This window comes from Oncorhynchus tshawytscha, linkage group LG10, assembly GCF_018296145.1.
Source record: "Oncorhynchus tshawytscha isolate Ot180627B linkage group LG10, Otsh_v2.0, whole genome shotgun sequence".
In the NCBI taxonomy this organism is placed as follows: Eukaryota; Metazoa; Chordata; class Actinopteri; order Salmoniformes; family Salmonidae; genus Oncorhynchus; species Oncorhynchus tshawytscha.
Window position 1 is genome coordinate 50,544,530 of NC_056438.1, and position 7,981 is coordinate 50,552,510.

The window sequence follows — 7,981 nt, forward strand, 5'->3', positions numbered from 1 at the left end:
AGCTGTGACCCTGGATCCCCCTCACTCTCACTCTTTACATGTACACGGTGTGTGTGTGTGTGCATTAATATGTGTGTCTGCCCATTTTTTCTGGCCTGAATAGTCAGCACTGCAGAAACCCAGCCAATCAGCCATCTGAACACAATGTGGGCTCCATCTTTAATTTGATTACAATATACTGTCTTTGATCAGCTGTGTGTTTTATAGACTAGGAAAGGAAATGGAGATACCTAGTCAGTTGTGCAACTGAATGCTTTCAACTGAAATGTGTCTTCTGCATTTAACCCAATCCCTCTGAATCAGAGAGGTGCAGGGGGCTGCCTTAATCGACAGCCACATCTTCGGTGCCCGGGAAACAGCAGGTTAACTGCCTTGCTCGGGGGCAGAACAACAGATTTTTTACCTTGTCAGCTCTGGCATTTGATCCAGCAACCGTTTGGTTACTGGCCCAACGGTCTAACCACTAGGGTACCAGCCGCCCCTAACTAAACTGCTTACGCACACACATTGCATTCACTTGCGTCAGTATCAAGCTGTACGCTCATATAAAGTCATTAGTCATGTCTCATCTCTCTGAGTCCTGTCAGAGACCAGTCAGAGTACTCATCCAGAGATCTAATACTCATCCGTATAGATCAGCATCCTGTTTCAGTTTGGCGCTCTGGACTAATACAGATGTAGAAACGTAATTTGAGGCAGTTTGCCACAGCTGGAAAATAATCCTGCAGCAACAGGACATGTTCATTATTATTTGGATTATAATTAATGGACATTTTTGTAGGAGTTGATACATTTCTCAGAAGGGAAAATCAAGTCTGAAATTTCAAAGTGGAAATTACAAACTTGAAAAGCCTTTTTAAACCTCAAATACACGACAAGTTCTCCTGCAACAGGGTGATCAAATTAAGATCCTACTCCTCTCTCGCTTTCTCCATAGACAAGTATTTATGCATGCACACACACACACACACACACACAGATCTTCTACTCATGTGTGTGTGCGTCAGTGTAGGTGAGATGACACAGACGTTCCCAGGCACAATGTAGTCCAATTAATGTTGAGCCTGTGAAGTGTCAGTATGTGGCCTTGGACTGTAGACTGTCCTCTCTCCTCTCATCCTTTTCTCTCCTCTTCTCTTTATTCCTCTCCTGTCTCCTAGCTAGACACTGACTCACTGTCTCTCAGTAAGAAGCATTAAATAGAGTCACTGTGTGAGTGTGTGTGTGTGTCTACATGTGTTCGTGTGTGTCTACATGTGTTCGTGTGCAGTGTGTGGGCAAACATCTGTGTGTGTGTGTGTGTGTGTGTGTGTGTGTCCAGTCTCAGTGCAGGCCAGGAAACTACCATTACTGATCTGTTTTCACACTGATGGTTTTAACAGTGGGAGGTGTGGTCAGGCTACAGATGTAGGACCTTAATTTGAGCCAATTTTCTACAGTAGGAAAATTCTCCGGCAGCAATAGGAAATGTGAATTGTTATGTGCATTATAATTAATGGACAGTTTTGTAGGGTGTGATGCATTTTTTTGTAAGAGAAAATTAAGTCTGAAATTTAAAAGTTTAAAGTTTAAAAGTGAAATGACAAACTTTATAAACCTCAAAAAGTTCTCCAGCAAAAGGGTGATTAAATTTAGATCTTAAATCTGTAGTGTTGCCCGTCTATCTAATGTGTTCACAGTTACAGTGGAGCGATGGGGAATGTAACTACTGCCGTAAGGCAGTGAGGAGTGTTGTAAACGATGATGATGATGGAGATGACAATTAAGTCAACAACGATGACGAAGATGACAGTGATTATAATGCATGATGATGATCATGACAAACGACAATCAGGACTTGTTTGCCTGACGTGTTATGAGTGGAGGATGTAAGCCCTGAGGATGCCCTGTAAGCCCTGGTCCCGCGCGCTCTAACGTTGGCCACCCCAACGGGTTGCAACGGGGGGTACTGGAAACGTTCACCAGTTCACCAGTTAAACTACCAGAATTTTGACATCGTTCAAGAATTGTATGTAGTCTATCACAAGGCATCTAATGGCCCTTTTGGGTACCTCAGATTATCTCAGTTGTCTGTACTTATCTCTGGCCCTCTGTGTGGCCTAATCACATGTCAAATATATGAAGTCATTAAAGAAGATGATAAAAACAAATAGATGTACAACATGATCATACATATACACCATCAACTTAGTGAACACCATTGGTGTTTAGTATGATGGTTTCAGCATGAAATATCCTTTCAAAAAATATGTTTTACAAACTTGTATTTATTTGACTATGTCAAGATGTATTTGTTGTCAATGTTTTGGCGTCAAACTGGTGGCAGTTGTGAACACAGTCAATAGTTGGAAGAGTTACAGAGTTAATTGAAATAATCCCGTTGTTCATTAATTAGGCTATTTTCTCTTAACCATATGGTCTGTCTACTAGAAACTCATGGACAATATGGACACAGATATAATTAATGAATACTATATATTCATATATATTTTTGTAAGTTATTCAAGTACAAAATGACCAAAGTTACGATAGATTGCCATAGTTTTCTGTTAACTACCAAAATTACTGGTAGCTTTGCAACCCTAGTCGCCCCAGCCCGAGCCAGGACAGAACGACAGTGGGTGCACCATCACACCGCATGTCTCTAAGGACACATACCTCTGGCTGTGTGTGTGTGTGTGTGTGTGTGTGTGTGTGTGTGTGTGTGTGTGTGTGCGTGCGTGCGTGCGCGTGTGTGTGTGCGTGTGTGCGTGAGTAGATCGAACACCACTGGCTAATTCTGGGCAATTATCTTCCATAAATAGCAACGTTTCCTCCATTGGAACTTCCATCCAGCCAGCCAACCAGCCATACAGACTCTGAACTAGCCAGCCAGTCAGTCACATCAGCTGAGAGAGCTACAGTAGCTGTCAACATCGATGCCAGTGTCACCACCACTAACTCACTACTGGGACTATCCTTCCAGCAGCAGTGACTTTTCCAGCCAGAAGTGTCTTTAAAGTATTCCTGGGGCTTTTGGCACATGCTGCTCTCTGCTCTGTTGTCACACAGACACACAGTTACGTTCAGCCAGTGGCTTCCTGAATGGAAATAGAGATGGTTGGAGATGCAACTCTGCCCTACTCTGCTCTTCTCCAAAGTCCTCTTAGGACTCTCCTAGATAAAGGAGACAATGGGAATGGAGCTCTGAGAGTTTCTACCCTGGTCCAAGATCTGTTTGTGCTGTCTTGCCAATAGCGCACACAGGTCTAGGACCAAGCTACAGGGTGTCTGCTCAAACTGATCAAACAACCACTTTGCAAAAAATGAACTTACTGTGACATTCTCCAACATTCACTTCTTTCTGCAGTATATTTAGAAATAGATCACAAATGCTGTATGTATTAATACACTACATTGACTTCATGTCCTATGTAGTCTGATCCCACTTGGCACAGAAGTCAATTCAACATCTATTCCATGTTAGTTCAACGTGGAAACATTGTGGAAACCATGTTGATTCAACCAATGGATGCCCGGTGGGATGTGGCATTGCAAAGAGGGGGTGGGAACAGGTAAGGAACTGCCCACTGGGCACAAACCGCTTGTTTCAATGTCATTTGTCAACATATTGTAACTTGGAATCTACATGGAAAATACAGTACTTTACGTGTAAAAAAAAAGAAGAAGAACGTAAACTGTCATCAACGTAAACTGTCATCAACGTAAACTGTCATCAACGTAAACTGTCATCAACGTAAACTGTCATCAACGTAAACTGTCATCAACGTAAACTGTCATCAACGTAAACTGTCATCAACGTAAACTGTCATCAACGTAAACTGTCATCAACGTAAACTATCATCAACGTAAACTGTCATCAACGTAAACTGTCATCAACGTAAACTGTCATCAACGTAAACTGTCATCAACGTAAACTGTCATCAACGTAAACTGTCATCAACGTAAACTGTCATCAACGTAAACTGTCATCAACGTAAACTATCAACGTAAACTATCATCAACGTAAACTGTCATCAACGTAAACTGTCATCAACGTAAACTGTCATCAACGTAAACTGTCATCAACGTAAACTGTCATCAACGTAAACTATCATCAACGTAAACTGTAAACTGTCATCAATGTAAACTGTCATCAACGTAAACTGTCATCAACGTAAACTGTCATCAACGTAAACTGTCATCAACGTAAACTGTTTTTTTGATGGTAAGATTTCAACCACTGGATTAATTCATCATGGTAACCAATTTTCAACGTGGACATACCTTGAAACAAAATATGTTGAATTTGTACCCTTGCAACAATGTCAGATGTTCAACGTAATATCAAGTATAAGAGACAAAACAATAGCCTGGGCAGCACCTACAGCTATCCCTTCTGTCTCCCAACCAGGGTTTCAACCAGACCCAGCCCTGCTTAGCTTTGATGTATGTCACCCTCTGACTATTACCAATGTGCTAGCATGAGAATGATTGTTGTGAAATGTCCACTTAATAGATTCAGTGTTGCTATCGTAGTCATTCCAGAGGGTAGGTTCAACAGAGCAAATGAATGGTAAACATTTGTGAACAAGTCACGAGCGGCTATTGTTTAAATTCAGCCCAGGATTAACCTACAGTTAGACAATGCATACAGGCCAGGGGTTTCAAACGGTGGTCGGTTTCAAATGGAATCTACAAGTTAATAAGAAATATGTTGGATTCACGTCTCCATCTCAAGCAGATAACTTCCACCTTTAAAAGTTGATATTTGGTTCCAATGGTAACCAAACACAATTCAATATCACTTTTTTTTGCAACACGGTAAATACCCTTATTAGCTTGTCGAAAAGTTAACAAATGACATGCTGGATTCATGTCTCCATTTGAACCAAAAATGAAAGTTAAAGGAGAAGATTAAGCCATTGGCTCAGATGGAACTAATCCAAGCAGTAGATACATCTCCTTTAAAATGTTGATATTTGGTTGTGTTGTCAACCAAACACAATTTAACATGACTTTCTGTAAGACAGCAAATAGGCTAAAGTTAAGAATATCTTACAAACTAATATACAGTATTTATTTAACTTTAGAATGTGCAACACATTTTAGGTTACTGTAACAATGCATTTCTTCTTATGTAATCATAGAAAGTGTACATGTTCAGGGTCGCAGGTCTGTGGAAATCTTCGCAATTGCTATAATAGTCTGCACAGAATATCAAACGGCAATTTGCACCGTGTACTTCAGTGATCTCAGTTGCAGTCCAGATCATTTGGTTGTGCCGTTAGATATAGCACGGTGACAACACATTCTTGTTGTTGTATAAATGAACAAATGATCCGACATTGTATTCCCATTCAAACTTTGCTGTGCTATTAAAAGGTTGAAGAGGCAGTGATAACAAATTGGGAAATCAACAGACTTTTGTCTGTCTTTATGAGTGGCTGGAAATAGGTTGGAATCTCATTGATCAACGTATCAACCAAATATTAGCCATTTCTCCAACTTTGATGTATGTGCCTGGTGGGAGGTCACCTTGTGTGTGTTGAAATACTGAATAGAAGTTTCTTTATCACTGTATGGAAGTTTGCTTTTGCTTTGCTGAAGTATGTGTGTGTGTGTGTGTGTGTGTCTTTCTTTCTTGAGATGCACACACACACCACAGATTCCTAATAGCACCTTGGTCCAATACCCAGTAGAGCCTTTTGGCGAGTCATTAGAAAGCATCTTGAGGAGGACAAACATAGATGATTATGATCAAAATAAGGCTGAGATACACACACACACACACACACACACACACACACAATCCGCTCCCTGCAATAAAGCTGTATCCCAGAGGAATCCACAGTTATTTTGGAGGTTATTAAAGGAAAATAGAGAGAGGCACGAACAGCCCTGTAACCCAAAGCCTAGTCTGGACCCCTCACTGACTGACTGACCGAGGCAGGGACTGAGAGGGGACAGAGGGGTGAGGAGATCCTAGTCGCCCCCCTACTTAAGTGCCTACGGGTGGGTTAAGGCAAGGTGACAGAGGCGCATGAGAGCAGAGAAGGAGGTTTAAATCACTTCCTGTTCATTGTACACGCATTGACGCACACACACACACACACACACACACAGCCCTACCCCCTCTCACAAAAAGTCTTACCCCCTCACACACACACACACACCCCTACCTCCTCACACACACCCCTACCCCCTCACACACACACACCGTACATCCCAATGCTCCTCTCCCTCTTCTCTCTAGTGGAGTGTACAGTGAGCTAGTTGTCATTAGAATATATTGTGTCTTAATAAGGTGGAGAGTAGTAGGGCCCAGGGCATTACTCACAGTGAAGCTGTGACTGTTAGGGAAACAGATTAGTCGCATCGCCCCGATGAGTACGGCCCTGCCGTGGAGATATGTGGCCCCGCAAGGCGTCCACATCCTCACCAATTCCAATTAAACGCTAGACTGCGCTGAGGGTAGGTTTGTGTGTGTGTGAGTGTGAGAGGATGTGGGGCCACTGGGGGGATGGGAGGGTCTGCCCTGGTCTTGGGCACCGAGCATTACTCAAGCCTACCGCATCGTAAGCTGAATCACTGAGGAAATGGTACAGTGTTCTTTCTCTGTGTGTGTTAGTTTGCTGGCAGTGAAACGTGCAGTCTGGTGCAATCCGGGTTTTGAGTCAAGTTAACATTCAGTGGCATGTAAATCATGTAATCATGTACAAACAATGCAGGCGGCAAAGGGAAAAACAGACGTCTGCAATACAGGGTGGCCCAAAACAAGCTCCTCTTGTCACTAAATCACATACAAAGACCAGTAGATCATCCCTGCAGATGAAATGATAGAAACCTGTAAGAGATCGTTTCTCATCTTCTATCCATCAGACGGAACTGACATGCTCTGTTTGGCGTTCTGCCCTGTTCTCCTTCCTTCATGTCTAAAATCGAGGAACGCTTCTGTGAATGCTCCTCCCGTCCTCCTCTCCTCCCTCCTCTCCTCCCTCCTCTCCTCCCTCCCTCCTCTCCTCCTCCCTCCTCTCCTCCTCCCTCATCTCCTCCTCCCTCCCTTCTCTCCTCCCTCCCTCCTCTCCTCCTCCCTCCTCCTCCTCCTCCCTCCTCCCTCCCCTCCCTCCCTCCTCCTCCTCCTCCCTCCCCCTCCTCCCTCATCTCCTCCCTCACTCCTCTCCTCCCTCACTCCTCTCCTCCCTCCTCTCCTCCCTCCTTCCTTTCTCCCCTGGGTGCTATTCCTCCACCTAGACCGCGGTTAAATCCCCCTCTACCTTTCACTCATCCCCCCTACCTCTTTCTCTCTCTACCTCTTCTCTCCCCCTCTTCCCCCTTCTCCTTATTCTTCCCCCGGACACTCCTCATCTCAAAGGGTAGAGATCATAGGGGAGTGTCGGAACCACGATTGATGTGCTTGTGTGTACGTGTGTGCCTATGTGCACTTGTGTGTGTGCGTCACAGTGTGTGTGCGTCACAGTGTGTGTGTATGCGTGTGTATTACATGATGGATGTGTGTGGAGATCCTGGGGGGGGTCATTGATCTAGTGTGTATCCTGTGAGTGTCTGATGGTCCCATGCTGCCTGACCAGTGTGGAGATCGATGCTGCTGTGGCTCTCTCCTCTGACTCATAGGGACAGGAGTTTATACTGACTACATAAGCTGACCAGTAAAAAAATCTGGGTCCTAGGTAAAGCATCAAGGATGAACACTCCAAAATAAAAATGAATGCTGGGTTCAAAACATCCTTGGACACGGAACACACTCTGGGTTATTTGGAGGGGTTGGGTTTGTGTGAATAACCGAACATGTTGGGTTGTTTGGAGCGGTTGGGTTTGTGTGAATAACATGTTGGGTTGTTGGGAGCAGTTGGGTTTGTGTGAATAACATGTTGGGTTGTTGGGAGCGGTTGGGTTTGTGTGAATAACCAAACATGTTGGGTTGTTTGGAGCGGTTGGGTTTGTGTGAATAACATGTTGGGTTGTTTGGAGCGGTTGGGTT